The sequence below is a fragment of the Panulirus ornatus genome, chromosome 19, assembly GCF_036320965.1.
Source record: "Panulirus ornatus isolate Po-2019 chromosome 19, ASM3632096v1, whole genome shotgun sequence".
In the NCBI taxonomy this organism is placed as follows: domain Eukaryota; kingdom Metazoa; phylum Arthropoda; class Malacostraca; order Decapoda; family Palinuridae; genus Panulirus; species Panulirus ornatus.
In genome coordinates this window covers 65622879-65639278 of record NC_092242.1, presented here as the reverse complement: position 1 = coordinate 65639278, position 16400 = coordinate 65622879, and the positions used below count along the sequence as shown (strand labels likewise).

General features: G+C 39.8%; 1 long non-coding RNA gene across 1 annotated transcript; it reads left to right on the top strand.

Annotated features, from left to right (window-relative positions):
• The first annotated feature begins 3384 nt into the window (after nucleotides 1–3384).
• Nucleotides 3385–15483, top strand: LOC139755291 (uncharacterized). Its single transcript, XR_011714067.1, has 3 exons — nucleotides 3385–4025; nucleotides 11279–11449; nucleotides 15345–15483. It is a non-coding gene; the product is annotated as an uncharacterized lncRNA (long non-coding RNA).
• Nucleotides 15484–16400: the final 917 nt, after the last annotated feature.

Here is a 16400-nt window from a genome sequence, read left to right as displayed (position 1 = left end):
CTCTCTCTCTCTCTCTCTCTCCACAAGCCTTCACTTTATCATCAGTTCGTTTGTATCTCATCATTAGAGCAATTTCCCGTCGCCATAAACGTATGTCAATAAATACTGGAGATGGAACTCTTTAAAATGAATTTCTCCGGTATCTTAATTACCTGGGCATTTGCATATTAAAGGAACGAAATTGTCTCTATCTTCTGATATGGTTGATGACTTGGGCTGTGGTGGAAGGAGGCGTAATGATTGGAGAGAGAGGCAGTGACCTGTGGTATTTCTCATTGTAGAGGCAGTACATGTCTGGCTCTCTCACTTTTGAGGTAGCAGTCCTTGATATTTCTCACTTTTGAGACGGCAATCTCTGGTATTTTTCACTTCACAGGCAGTATATCTGTTAGGATTTCTCTCAAGACATAGTTGGCATCTTCTAGAATAAGCGTCTCTCTCTCTCACTTCAGAGGAAATGGATTTTTGCCTCATTCATGAGGACTCTTTATCTCCTACTTCTCGCATTCTAATTGAGTTTCTATACTCGTATGTTTGATATCTCTCTCAAAAATGAAATACTTTTATTATCTCTTAATCTACCTCGGTGCTCTATCTCGCCTTAGAAACCTCATCTCTCCCCCATTCTCTGCACACAAACCTAATCCCTCTTCATCTCTCTTATCTCGCCACAGAAATAGCAACACTCCAGTCACCAATACAGGCACGAAGGGCTAGAGCGCTTGAGATAATCAATAATAAATAAAGCCACTAATCTCTCCCTCTTGTGCAGTCTTAAAAAGAACGCTGGTCCAACTGACGTACGATTTACCCACACGAGATACGAGACCTTACAAAATAAGAACAGACAACGGTAGTAACCAGGGAGAGAATATTAGACCATAAAACATAAGTAACTTAGGGCGAGATTACTGGCGAGAGGAGGTGTAATAAACTCGCCACAATACAAAAGTTAAATCGAATTTAATCCTTGTGCAACACGAGAATAAAAGCCGCTTCTGTTTTCCAAGTTTAGGTTGCTATTGGTTACCCAGGACAGGCCTGACGTCATGACCTGGGAGACGAGGATTATGAACTGATAAATGTCAATGACGCTATTATTATTATAGTTATAATTGTTATTACTAGTATTATCAATGTCATTGTTATTATTCTCTACTTTCATTAATATTAATGGCATTACTATTATTAAGGTACTAAGAATACTTTGCCCTCTGTGCAAACGAGTTTAACTTAAAGCTCACCCCCCTGGACCATCAACTTGACTGGATGACAGAAAAGACAAGAGCGTCTGTCAAGGGGATTTGACTTGTTATGCCAAAATACGTAAACTGATACTTTGTTATTCTGTGAACGCAATCTGTATAAGAGAAGGTTAGAAATATAATATATATGAGATCTTGCCTCCGTTGGGTCACATAAGTTGCCACCGTTTGCTTCTGTTTGCTTCTATAGAACGCCCTTGGTTGCACCCATTAGTCTTGAACGGGTTCAGAACACTTACCAGTTAGACATGGCAACTGTAGTAATTGCTGTGATGACTGTCGTGGAGGTTGTTGATAAATTAGGGAGCCAATTAAGTGGTTGTATCGCGGACCAATCGCTCGCTAGGTGGCTGCCTCCACGAGAGGTATATACAAATTGCCTTTTTTAAAAGATTTTTCACTTTTTTTATCGTGTTTGATTGGTGTTAATCTGAGGTATTCCTAACATTTTTATTCCTATTTTACCTTTATTATCAGTGTATATTTCATTTCTCTTTACATCGCGTATTTCTTTTGTAAAATCTTAAACCTCTATATGAAGTGTGACACGATTCTTGGCGTGAAAGGCAATTTGAGGCGACGCGAAACACGGGACAAAGCGACGTAAGTTGACATCCCCACGTCTCGTTAGTGTCGCGTCAGGTCATAATCAAGTTCATCCTGTGACAAATTATGGACTAAAATACTGCTGTTCACAGAGTGAGGGATGAGAGTGAGGTGAAGAGCCAGACTGATGTCAAACTAATATGATTTGACCAAATATAGATAGATAGACGGGTAGATAGATAAATTTTAGAGAGAAGGAGCGGGTGTACTCGCAACATGCTGTCGTAAAGGAGAGACATATGCTGGATACGTTCCATAACACTTGGACAAGTGGAGGTGAAACACCTGAGCGAATTGTCAGAGATATCGCCAGTAAGGAAGGGATAGCTAGTTAGGATGAAGTATCGCTAGATATCATAGCATTGATCGAAGTATTCGTTATGTTCCACGGCATCGTAGCAGAATATGTGCGTGAAACTAATTGGTATCGCCTACGTAAAGGCAGTTTTGCTTAAAGCAATGAAATGTATATTGCTACATTAAGTTATACAGACGCGGGCTTTGTAAGCCGAAGATATCGCCAGACACAACAAAGATATTCGAAAGATATTGCAAAAAATATCTCTGGGGAGGAAAGAGGTGTGAGCCCCTTTGATGCTGGGGAGCGTGTAATGCCTCTTTCTCTCCCCCAGGTAAGGCGGGGGAGCCAGACATTTCTCCTTTAATGATGTCGGTAATCGATCACTCCTCATCGTCCACGGATTCCTCATCCGGGACTGGTGGAACTGGGGACCAGGAGGAACGGTATGGGTTGGGAGAGCAGTCTCGAAAAGGAATGTGGCCAGAAGATAGAGAATAATAATAATGTGGTGGTGGTGATGATAATAAAAAGAGGATGAAGGAAAAAGAGGAAGAGAAAAAAAAGAACGAAAAAAAAAGCATAATTATTTTGTGAAAATAAATGAGGGAGTGATGGTATGTGTAAGACATGATGATTACTGGCGAACGAAGAAGGATATGATTTCATGGGCTAGAAGAAAACAATGTCAACAAAAAAGCAATAGGGGGCACATACGTCATGTATGTTTTCTTCGCATTATCCTTTATCATCCGGCTGTTCTGTGCTTTTTTTCGCCTGCTCAGCTGTTTTGCTTTGATTTTTGGCAAAATAAAAAAGATAATGGCACACTGACATTAGTCTACATGGTTGGCAGTTATTGTCAACAGATAAGAAAGAACTACGAATGATTCACTCATCCACTGATTTCCCAGAGACCCTTAGAGGTGTAAAGTTAACTTACAATAACTGCCAGAAATGTTGTACGTAGTCCAACGAACAGTGAAGGAAATTATAACCAGTCCTTAATGCATGGTGTACGCTTAAGATATTCGACAAACTCGTTTTCTCTGATGTGTCACGAGGTAATTTGATTTACTCCGTTCTCTTCAAGTTGTTACCTTACCCGTCAGGTGGCGCTGGTGGAAACGGACATCTCTTCAGAAACACAGGTAACCCTGGATAGTTGCTCTTCTTAAACAACCATTTCCCCCCCCATCCCCCCCCCCCCGCACCTCCGTCTGACGGTCCACGCTGTAAAATTTGATTTGACTAGTCAGTTGCCCCGAAACACCAGCGCCGTACGGATGTACCCAAGTGTGTCCGTGCTTAATCCAATCATTTTTGACCAGAATTTCAACATTCTTGACTCTGTGTTACGTTGAGAACTCTTTGCATACCAGGATAGTTAAAAGAACGATGGATAATGACCCTACAGTACCTCCGTATGGTTCAACGGGCGGACCTTCGAGAAATGTAAACATTGAGCCGTCGTTGCCGTAAAGACCAACCAATGTTCCTCCCAAGAGACAGCAGCTGAAGGCCAGACCTTATAGTGCCATCCATCTGGACAAATGAGTCGTGCTGAGGACGCTGGACGACCTTGACGGGGTAAGAAATATTACGTTGAAGTTTGTGAATTGGCGAACGAGGCTTTGAAACCCAGGAAGACGTTTGACGCCGTCGGTGAATCTGTGAACGAAGCTTCGAAATCCAAGAAGATATTTGACGCTGGCGGTGACTCTGTGAAAGAAGCTTTGAAATCCAGGGAAACATTTGACGCTGGCGATGAATCGGTGAACGAGGCATTGAAATCCAGGAAGACAGTTAAGGCCAGCGGTGAATTGGGAAACGAGGCTTCGAAATCCAGTAAGCAAGTACGTAGAAAATTTTTTTTCCCCGTATCATTTATGCATATACATGTATTAATGCTTTATGAAATTTATAGATTGTGTTAGTGAATAGTTTTGAAGTAGATTATGTAGAAGGTATACATTTTAGTGTGAGAAAAATACGTTTCATCACATCGAAATTTCACGTAAATATATTTTTCATGAATGTTTTTTGTGAAACTTTAGATGAATTATTAATTACCATATGGGAGGAAAAGATGTAGTGAATATCTCATTTACGATGTATTTTAACGAAAAGGTTGTAAGACACGTTCTGCGCCTGCGCAAATCATATCGCGACCCCGAATCTCGGGGTGAGTGGCCGGCGCCCAGACTAGGGTTTAAGTATGCGTGTTAACTCGGATGACAATCGTGATCCTCTCGTTTAATCCTCATTCCACGGTTCTTGAAGCTCTTCATTAAGGGGAAGTGAACAACATACGTCACCTTACCTTTCATTATAAAGTCTTTGACTTGCCTCACTGTTGACTTTAGCGTAAGGTATGCCTGAGGCTTGTTTTTTCTATCTTATTCGTCGTCTTTCTTTTTTTTTTAATTAATTTTCTTTTTAATCTAATCTTTATGATTTAACTAAGGTGTCATTAGGCGTCGAATGTCTAAAAAATGTTTGAAAGTCATTTATGTGTTGGGGATGACATAGCATATCAAGGTGATGGAAGGGACCGACTGAGGGATTCATGAAATGTCACGAGTGTTGAGGTCCTGTAGCCTCGACCTTCCTGATGGGAAGGTCATGTTTGTTTACGTTATAACAAAGGTCGTCCATCACAATTTGTCACTCAAGACAAATCCTTCGCCACTCTAACCTTTACCAAATACTACACGTGTTGCTGGCCATCCGGACAACACTATAACATCACAACTAGCTACATGGAAACTGATAACATTTTCATTATTTACTAAACCAGAAACTTGTAGGATAAAAGAGGAATGATATATGAATATTGGACCAAATCATTTTTTTGAAATGCCGTTTTCATTAACACCAGCGAAGAGTAATATTAGACAAATCCATGAGAGTCACTGGCCTCGATGCTTACGAACACTCGTGTTATGCCGGATGTGGAGCCTCTGTGAGAGGTATCCATGGCAACCAATGTTTGCAAACAAAAGCAGCTTTTACCCCCAGGTAATGGAAGGATCATTTTGACTGTTCGAACCCGCATTTTATGGAAGTCTGATTACGCTTTCCTTTGCATGAAATCTTGGCCCTAAGCCACCTGCACTTCGAGATTACAATTTCTTCATTGTTTAAATACAGGTTCATAAGACTCGTGGGTAGAAATGTCTTTTGTTAATTACGTTACATTACTCTCATTTCTGAACAGGTGTATGATATATGGTTGTTGATGCTATCGCAGCTGAAAATATTTTATGATTTTGTCTTTACTTAATAGTTATAAGAGTGGCAAGGAGTGTGTTCATTCAATAAGGACTTTCTTGCTGTCCAAAATAAAATATCGGGACATGTTTCTAGGACGACCCTGAGTTTCAAGCGTCATTCAGATTTCGAAACTTTTGCCAGTTCACGATGTTAATGTATATAGCAGTAGAACCATATTAAACTATATTCATAACTAGAACCTATATAACGCGATATTTTAAATTATTTAAGGTTTTGGGTGCGCGTTAACCCCAGGAATGGGAAAGATAATGAAAAGACCAAGACATTGACTTCACTGACTCGAATCATTGAGTTCGATTACTTAACCTCTTGAATACAACTACATGACCCTTTGAGTACTTTTTTTTTTTTTTTACACCGGATGTATATTACCGTAAGCTTTGAGTACATGAAATAATAATCAGATAGTCGTCGACCTTAGTGGGTTTAGTCATTGAACTCGACGTCTTCAGGGTCCTTTCCACGTGCCTTTCCCTTCATGTTGATATGCCTCCAGTGTTATAACCAATAGTCTGATGAAAGTGGCTGAGGTGTTGTCTTTTCTGGTACTTCATCACTGGTACCTCTATTGTCTTGATTCTGGTACCTGTTTGTGTTGTAACTCGTACAGCATCAGTGGTGCCTGAGTTGTCTTGATTCTGGTACCTGCTTTGTTTATCTTTGGTACCTGCGTTGTCTTATCTCTGGTGCATATGTTGTCTTGGCTCTGGTACCTCACTACTGGTACTTGCGATGTCTTTTGGTACCTGTGTTGTCATTCCTGTGGTACCTTTGTTGTCTTACCTCTAGTACATCACCACTGGTGTGTCTGTTTCTTGATTTTGGTGCCTCATTACTGGTACCTCTGTTGTCTTGACTGTGGTTACTGTGTTATCAGCATTCAGGTCAAGATACAAAGAGGAAGTTCAGGAAATGGTTGTGCAAGTGAAAAGTTGACTGCGAGTTTTTCACTACATATCAATAAATTGCAATTCGAACATATCGATACCCCCCACGAATCCCCGACTTAAATGGAGGTAGTTCGCTTAAAAAAAAAAACCTTTCATGATTTTGTTGGTTAAAACGATCCTCTCTTGCTTGATAATGAGAAAAGTTCAAAACAAGGAAATATACTGTTCGCTAATTAATCAAACGCGATTTCCTGTGTGTTGTCACTTTTATAGAATTAACAAGTTCTCCTACAAACAGTGCCTCAAAAATATGTTGTCAAATGGTATTTGTGAATTGTCAAAGGCTTTATGGTCTGCTGTCATTGCTTTTACAGACATTAATTGTAATGACACTCATGTCAAAAGCACAACAGTTTTATGAGATTATTGTTGAAAAAAAGAGACAACATTAATTGGACTTTGAAGTAAAGCAAAAATATTTTCATCTCCCATATGTTCAGTGCTATGCAAATCCACTTTCATACAAGATAATATTCTATATCAGTCACCCAATAAAGCTGAATGTCCCATCCATTAGTTTGACCCTATCGACCTTCCTCATGGGGAAGGATGAACAGCTGGGGCTGGCTGTGAACCGATTGCCTTGTCCGGAACTCTGACTTAACCACGGTGATTCATAGTCAGCGATGATAACCACTGCACCACCGAGGCATTAAGGGATATCCTTCAAGAATTTAATTGTTATTCGCACGGGGTCAGTGTGTGTTGGTATGTTGCCAACGTGAGATCCACATGGGGTGTATATATATGTTGCCAACGTGAGGTCCTGTATTTGTATATGTGTTTATGATGTCTAACAGAGATTAAACATCATTCATTTAAGGATTTCTTTCGAGATACGTCGATTTACACTCTAGGATCTCCCTCTCTCTAGATCTCTCGATCTCTTTCCTTAAAAGATATTTTCTTACGTTCAGAAATCACTCTCCTAAAGTGAATCGAGCCGGGGTAAACTACGATGGGCCATGGGAGTGTAAAGGTTAACTGGAGTTTTTGATCCCTTGATCATCAAAACTTTTGGTGTCTGACTGATGTTATTGCGAGGATGTCTTCCCAACCGAGAGAGAGAGAGAGAGAGTGAGTTCGGGTTGACTCTGAAACATTTCTGTAGCGGGTTCACTGTATTTAAAACTCCTCTAATGATGGTCGCAGCTGCAACTCCCAGAGAGGCTTGCGAAAAAAAAAAAAATATTCTCTCTTTCTCTCCCATGTTTAGAATAGAGTTGGACACTTAAATGATATTGTATTCTACACGATATACCTAAAGTAATCTAACAGTGTTAGGGAATATGATAGTCTGCTGTTCTTTCTTCTTGAGAGGGTCATAAACGCTATTGCCTCAGAGAGAGTTTTGAGTAGTTGAAAGAAGTATCGTCTCGAATGCAGAAGACAAGTGAAGGTACACACACACACACACACAAATCTCAAATAACTCAAAATTTGTGACAAATAAGGAACACTGTGCGCAACAGATTGATTAATTACTTGCTTTGTCGAACCGTAGGCAATTATCCTCATTATTCCTGACGCCTTTATTGTCAGTAATGATCTAATTAGATCGAGCTACACACCTATATTAAGATGTTGCCGCGGGACGCAGCACAAAAAGAAAAAAGTTTTAATGAAGGAAATGAGAGGTTGGTGACGGTACATGAATGGTAGGTGGTCCTCTGAAGACACAGGCTGTCCTATTCGTTAATTGGATTCTGATCATACTCTAAAGTTTTAGATATGGCAATAACAAAACTGAATTTCTATTGTCTAAACATCACACACACACACACATATATATATATATATATATATATGTGTGTGTGTGTCTTTACGTACGCTGCAGATGAAAAGTTACCTTTGGTGAGGTTGTACCATTGGGAGTATAGTCTAGTCAAAGAACTTCTCATTCCAGAGGAGTCCATTTTTCCCAGGTACTGGAGGTATCACAGCCTTAGGCTGCAGGAGCCATTAAATGCGGTAGAATACACAGGCGCACACACACCTACACATATCGTATGTAGGGCAGGCCTTTGAAGGGTATCGTAGAGAAGGTACAAGAATAACCTTTCTTATGTTTGTTCCTAAGTTTCATTCCTGGACGGTGACGTCTGAGCTGTGACTTTTTTTTTTTTCCATTCGAATCAATGAATAAGACTTTAAGTATGAATAGTATTTTAAGCAATACTAAATCACCATTTGACGAACTACATTTTCTCTCGTACAGTAATGCAAAATTTATGTGCTTCAGCAAGGTCAGTTACGGTAATTTTGGTTATTGTAGTCATGCTGGGCCAAAAGAATTTGGGTGGAATAAGGATTGAAATCTCTGAATTGTTTTTATACCTCTTGGTTTTCAATGTACTGCTCTTAGTTCTGAGAAACTTAACTGAAATCAGAAGCAAGTTTGTGGTGAACATTTCTCATTTTAAAGAGATACATGATAGCAGTGCAGTTAATACTAATTAGTTACAATAATATTTCACTAAGTTATAATTGGTTACAACAGTATTGCTGTAAATTCTGATTAGTTGCGATTATGATCCAGGTTATAAATCACTGCTGTAGCATTGCAATGAAGTATGATAGGATGCGGTAACATATTAATGAATTATATTATTGGCTTCAGCGGCATGGCAATAGGTTATGATTGTCTGCAATAGCAGTGCAGTTAGACAAGACTGGATGTCTTAGCATGGCAATATATATCATAATGTTAAAACATTGCAACTAAAAGTAATTGGTTGTAACGCTCGGCAATAGATTGTAATCGGCAACAATAGCACGGCAATGAAATTGGTTACCGCATTATGATGAACTGTAATTGGTTTCAATAGCATTGCGATTAATCATAATTGGCTACAATAGCACAGCTATAACCCATAGCTGGTTGCAAAAGTTGCAAATGCATGTTAGTGAATTATAACTGGTTTCAGTATCTTTAAGATATATTATGACTGGCAACAATAACTGAAGTTTTAGATTGGCCACGATAGTAGCGAAGTAAATTCCTGTTTGCGTTAGCACTGCAATAAGCGTTTGTTATATGAAGGAAAGCCGTGAGGCATATGGTACCACGAAGTACTGTGTCTGATCTTGGCTCGACACTGTTCTGTGTAAGTCTGGACATTTGGCTGAACATTTATGACTCCTTTATTTTATAAATCTCCGTTCGTTCAGTAATTGCCAACCCTGTGGGCGGAACTGATGCTCATTTACGTTTTAGACACTTCTTCGGTTGATTTCTTTTACTCACCAATAAACGAAGAAACAATAAATATTTGGATCGAACGGCGAAGACGAGTGCGTCAATTGCGCTGCCTTAATGCCCCTGTCCACTTGGCTACTTAACGTCAGTATCCTTTGTAAGTGGGAATCTGTAGTAAAGGCCAGGTCCAGAGGGACTTACGAGCTCCTGTGTATTACAGGTGATGGCATCACGTTAAGCTGGCATTGGTAATTCCGACTGGAGCCTCGAATGAATCCGGATCATCAATAGTCCAGGCATTTACCACCTCGTCTTACAATATCTAGCATGTGTGATGTCGTCTTGTAGGTGTATTCATTGACTGAAGCCTATGATATCATATACGTATATGAAAATATATAGATACAGACTACGAAATTCTAAATAGGTTCTCCAGTATCTTAATTGCCAATGCGCTTGTAAACAAGGGAGTTGAATCGTTCCCCCTTCCTCTGTTGATAGTGATAACGACTTGTGATGGAAGAGGAGGCAATTACTGAGCAGGGAGGTGCATTTCTTGTCTCTCACACTCCCAGGGCACCAGAGGCCCTGCATCTCTCACTGCAGAGAGACGCTGGTATCTGGCATGTTTCACTCGAGAGGCAGAAGTGACTGCTTTTTGTATTCTCTATCTCTTTTTGAGAAACACTGGGTTGCAGTATCTCTCATTCATGGATCACCAGCTCCTATCTCTCACTGAAGGACCATCTGGTGTTTCTCACTCACTCCCCTCACCCATCGTACCTATGTATCTGTAAACTAATCAATCACACGTACAATATCGCAAAACATTTCCGGCTGTGATACCATTCCGACCATAGATTATATCCTTTAATGGAATGTTATTAACTCAAACAAAATAGCAGAATTTTCTACGCGCGAGACTCGTGATCCTGTATTCAAGCAATGAAGAAATTTTAATCTCGAAGTGCAGGTGGCTTAGGGCCAAGATTTCATGCAAGGGAAAGCGTAATCAGACTTCCATAAAATGCGGGTTCGAACAGACAAAATGATCCTTCCATTACCTGGGGGTAAAAGCTGCTTTTGTTTGCAAACATTGGTTGCCATGGATACCTCTCACAGACGCTCCACATCCGGCATAACACGAGTGTTCGTAAGCATCGAGGCCAGTGACTCTCATGGATTTGTCTAATATAACTCTTCGCTGGTGTTAATGACAACGGCATTTCAAAAAATGATTTGGTCCAATATTCATATACCCTTCCTCTTTTATCCTACAATTTCTGGTTTAGTGAATAGTGAAAGTTTTATAGTTTCCATGTAGCTAGTTGTGATATTATAGTGTTGTCCGGATGGCCAGCAACACGTGTAGTATTTGGTAAAGGTTAGAGTGGCGAAGGATTTGTCTTGAGTGACAAATTGTGATGGACGACCTTTGTTATAACGTAAACAAACATGACCTTCCCATCAGGAAGGTCGAGGCTACAGGACCTCAACACTCGTGACATTTCTCGAATCCCTTTGTGCATTAAGTTTAATCTTGGTCGGTCCGTTCCATCACCTTGATAGGCTACGTCGTCCTCAGCAAATGGTAAAAAAAAAAATGACTTATCGACTCGTGTATTTGAATATTTAACGCTTGTTGACACCTCATTTAATCCAGGAGTTGAGGTAACTCTCCCATGATACTGAAGAAAAAGGAGAGGAAGAAGACAAAGAAGAGTGTGAGACAAGGAAAAGGAGAGGAAGAGAATGAGACAAGAAAAAGGAGAGGAAGGAGAAGAAAAAGAATACAGGAAGTGAAAGCATCACAGCTTCTGGAGTCGACAGAGAGGTAAGTCATAGATCTTATTGAAGAGAAATATACGTGTGTAGTTCACTCCTTCACGAATAGTTTCATGAGCTTCGTAATGAGGATTAAACTGAAGGATCACTATGATTGTCTGGGTTAATTGTTATCCTCGTGGGTGTCTTCGACTCTGCTTATCCCTGCATTCAGGGATATTAATCACCGTTTCCCGCTTTAGCGAGGTAGCGCTAGGAACAGACGAAGAAAGGTCGCATTTGCTCAATATATACATATATATGATAAGCATGTATATGTGTGTATACAGGCATTTATATGTGCCCACATTAGGATATACCTTTCCCCTAAACTCCTATTCATGCCATGGAATGCATTCATCCTTCGCTCTTTAGTGTGTTTCATTTATCATCTTGTATCTCTCTTCCTGACGGAGATCCTCACTCCCCCTCTATAGGATCGAATAGGATGCCTGATGTCCTCTGTATAATCCTACAAATGTAGCACTTTTCCCCCTCGTATGTTAAAGTGCTCATCCTTAATGGATTCACCTGAGGTAGAGGCAATCAGGCAACCCCAGGCGTACGTACCTCCGGCCAAATTTATGTCGAATTCTATTAGCGAACCTCTGTCCCCCAAGAACGTTTGTCTGATATATATATTATATATATATATATATATATATATATATATATATATATATATATATATATATATATATATATATGTGTGTGTGTGTGGTCATTCCTCCTTTCTGTATTGCTATTCTCTCTCTCTCTCTCTCTCTCTCTCTCTCTCTCTCTCTCTCTCTCTCTCTCTCTCTCTCTCTCTCTCAATTCGTCATGCTTATCGTGTATTCTTACTTCCCCTGCCTCCAATCAGTGTTCATGAGTTGCTTGTTCATGTAATTGGGCACTTGTTCCTCTCTAGCTCATCTGCCATTCCTATTTGTTTACCTCCTCTTTCTCCTCTCCTCTTGCCCACCAAACCCTTTCCTTTCACCTACCCCCCACCCCACATTATTTTCCCTTCCCACTTCATCCTTAACCCAACTAATGCTCCTTTCCCACTTCAACTTTTCCTAGCCTACAACATCACTGCTGTTGCAAACCTCATCCACCTCCTCGCTTATACTTTTCAAAGCATTATAACCTGATTTGTTGTTGTTATTATTATTGTTTATTATTTCTTTTCATCATCATGTGGCCCATTCCTTTCCCAGTCTGTTTTACCAGACCCATTCCGTTCCACCTGGTCCCCAGTTCCACCTGTCCCGGATGAGGAATTTGTGGAAGATATGGAATGATCGATTACGAACATCATAAAAGGAGAAATGTCTGGCTCCTCCACCTTACCTGGGGGAGAAAGAGAGGTATTACACGCTCCCCAGCATCAAAGGGGCTCACACCTGTCTCCTCCCCAGCGTTATTTTTGCAATATCTTTTGAATATCTTTGTTGTGTCTGGCGATATCTTCGGCTTACAACGCACGCGGTTATGTTGCTTATTGTAGCGATATTTATATCCCTATTTTAAACGGTATTGTCTTAAGGCAACATCATGCGGTGTTTCGTATACTTATTCTCTTGTGGTGTCTCGTAATATTGTCATATATATCTAATAATACTGCGGTATTTAGCCATGTCTCACCCTAACTGTACCTTCATTTCATGGGCTGTATTTGTCAATTATATATATCCTCAGCTGGCGATATGTTTCGGCACGTAGCCAACGTGTATCTTCAACGCCAGAATCCTTTGATATTAAAACTTTTCTGCTCCACACACACACACACACGTATTTTATATATGTAGGAGAGAAAGTTTAGTATTTGTCTGGCCTTGATTTGAAGGTGCTGAAGTACTCGTATTCACTAGTGGTATTAAATGGTAATTTACTGAACAGTTAGGAAAATAATGCCAACGTATGTACTACAGCTTCCTTTATTTACATAACGTTATTTCTAGTCGTTGAATCCCTCGCTTATGTCAGAACTTTTCGTACGTTGTCGAAATTCTTATAACATTTTGATCCTTTCTGTTATATCTCCCAAAACGAGTTATTCCCTATATTTTGATCGTTTTGTCACGGGGCTTGTAAAATTGTATTCGCACAATCTAGAATGTGGATTACCCTGATTTTCTGAAAAGATGTGTCTGTCGAACTAGTGTTTTAGCATCACCTTTATGGTAGTGATCAGACGTGTGTGTGTGTGTGCTTCTGCAAAACAGTTAAGTAGACTAGGATTCAATTCCTTTTCTGTTATATTTTTGTTGAGTGTAGTATCACTGTAACATTCTTTAAAGTAGAACTGATTTGTATTACTAATCGTTTAGATGCTTGTGTTGCCTAATGCGGTGCTGAAAAACTCCCGCAGTTTTTGACGTGAAAGGAAGAAAAAGAGTTGTTCCTTCGGGTCACGTTGACTTTAGAAACACTGGGCGGATTCGTGGAAAAATGTGGCGCTTTCAAAAGCTTGATCAACGAGTTAGTTTTTTCTTTTTTTTCGTGTGTGTGTGTGTGTGTGTGTGTGTGTGTGTGCGTGTGTGTGTGTGTGTGTTATCACCACATCTTTTAAAGCAGAACTTTTGCCTTTTTCTTGGGTGTGTTTTTCATGACAACTTTTGATATTGCAATAGATTGGAGAGAGCTTAAGAAAGTAAAAAAAAAGCCCCCCCATCGTCAGCTCTGCTGTGTGACTTGTCTGACGCACAGGGAACTTGGGTCAGTGTTCTCGTAAGGTCGAAGGTTCGATGACCTACTACAATTATGGTTCGATGACCATCAGTTCAGGTCGTTTACAGAGTCTCATCTTTAAGTACGAATTTGTTGTTCTCTGGTAGTTGATCATGCCAGGTCAGTAGTGGTCTGTATGCAGGAGAAAGTGTACAGGTTTTGTTGGAAAAATCTTGTTTTTTCTACTGTTACCACATTAATTTGCGAGTCACTGATTTTGTCTGCTGTTATAAACATGGCTTGAAAATACCATCCAACCATCTGTTGCTGTTTGCATTGAATTCCTTTGTATTATAAATTCTGACCTGCTTCACTGTCCAGTGATTATATATATATATATATATATATATATATATATATATATATATATATATATAGAGAGAGAGAGAGAGAGAGAGAGAGAGAGAGAGAGAATTATATCGTTTTACGTTATATATTTAAGTGATATAGACGACTATATCTCTCTCGTACGATTCATGCTCTCGTAAATACTTCACCATAACATTTTCAACTCGAGAATAATTCCAGAGTGGACGAATCACTGAAGTCATTTCCTCTGGCTGTGTCCTCGGACGGTGAGAGTCGAAGACAAGCTCTCAAAAAGATGATAAATTTACCCTCGTCCCCCCACGGGAAATTAGAGACATGTTGAGACATGGCTGCTCTCTCGTTCATTACATTAGAGCCTTGAAATGTCTCCCTAAAGAAATTAATCTTCCTTTTCTAATTCGACAGCGAAGATTTTCATGCACAGTGACTTCTTAAGGGAGAAGAGATATACAGTTGCAGGTTATACATCGAGGCATTTGAAGAACAGTTATTGAATAACACTTAAAGACATTAGCAAGTCATGACATATATTTCGTAGACGTGATTTTTACTTTTACAAAGGTATGTATATATAACTACATCGATCAGTCTATATGTATTCCCATTACAAGTAGGCATTCTTGAAAGACGCTCGCCTTTCTTGTATCTATACTTATTCTCAGCGAAGAGTTTGAAGCCACATCCGTCTGTATAGATATGTTCATTCTTCACAATAGATTGATGTTCGTTTCGTAAAGACGATGGTAGAAAGAAATACAAACTGAAATGAGAAAGTAATTAGATTATCATTTATTATTTAATATTGTTGATTATGTCATTTTGACACCATGAGAAATCGGTTCACAATTCTCGTCTCCCAGGTCATGAGGTCAGCCCGTGTTGATGTACCAGCATGACGTCAGGCATCCTCTGTCCTGGGTAACCAATAGCAACCCAAACTTGGAAAACAGAAGCGGCTTTTATTATCATGTTACACGGATTAAATTCGATTTAACTTTTGTCTTGTGGCGAGTTTATTACACCACCTTTCGCCAGTAATCTCGCCCCAAGTTACTTATGTTTTATGGTCTAATATTCTCTTCATGTTTATTACCGTTGTCTGTTCTTATTCTGTAAGGTCCCGTATCTCGTGTTGGTAAATTGGACGTCAGTTGGACCATCGTTCTTTTAAGACTGCACAAGAGGGAGAGATTTGTTGCTTTATTTATTGTCTCAAGCGCCCTAGACCTTCGAGCCTGTATTGGTGACTGGAGTGTTGCTATTTCTGTGGTGAGATATATGAAGAGGGTAGGGATGAAGAGGGAGAGATGAGGTCTCCAACGCGTGCTAGCTTAAAAAGAAGATTGAGAGATACTATGGGTATCTCGTAGAACTGAGAGATATGGGTATCTCTTAGAACTGAGGAATAATATGGGTATCCTAGAATCGAGAGAGAGTATGGGTATCTAGAACTGAGAAATTGTATGGGTATCTCCTAGAGTTAAAGACGACACACAAGAGGCATTATCTCGAGACGGAGATAAGACACAGATGAGAGTAGTCTGAAAAGGCAAACAAATGTGCTTGCATCTTGTTGGAGAAATAGATGAGGTAGTGTCCTCATGAATGAGATGTACAAAGATTCGCTTCTGCAGTGAGACTTTTTCTCGAGTGAGGAATAGAGATAAATGTTGCCTCAGATATCTAAGCAAGTGCATCCCCTACAATGAAAAATACCAAGGACCGCAGCATCTTAATGTGAAAGAGCCAAGCAAGTGTTACCTCAACAATGAGAAATACCACAGGTCACTGCCTCTCTCTCCAATCATTACGCCTCCCTTCCACCACAGCCCAAGTCATCAACCGTATCAGAAGATAGAGACAATTTCATTCCTTTAATATGCAAATGCCCAGGTAATTAAGATACCGGAGAAATT